The sequence below is a fragment of the Eimeria mitis genome, genomic scaffold, assembly GCF_000499745.2.
Source record: "Eimeria mitis Houghton genomic scaffold, Emh_scaff261, whole genome shotgun sequence".
Lineage (NCBI taxonomy): Eukaryota > Apicomplexa > Conoidasida > Eucoccidiorida > Eimeriidae > Eimeria > Eimeria mitis.
The window spans coordinates 26,171-26,379 of NW_013570950.1; positions in this window are offsets into that span (position 1 = coordinate 26,171).

Sequence of the window (209 nt, forward strand, 5' to 3'; positions counted from 1 at the left end):
CACCTGCGGGGGGCCCGGGCCCTTCCTCCATTGCTCTGGTTGCTCCCCCTTGCTGGCGTCGCTGTTGGATATTTAACCTCAGTTGTTTCCTACCCCTTTTTATGAGTCGACAACCGCCGTATATCTCACCCTTTTTCACATATATATATATATATATATATATACATATATACATATATATATATATATATATATATATATATATATAT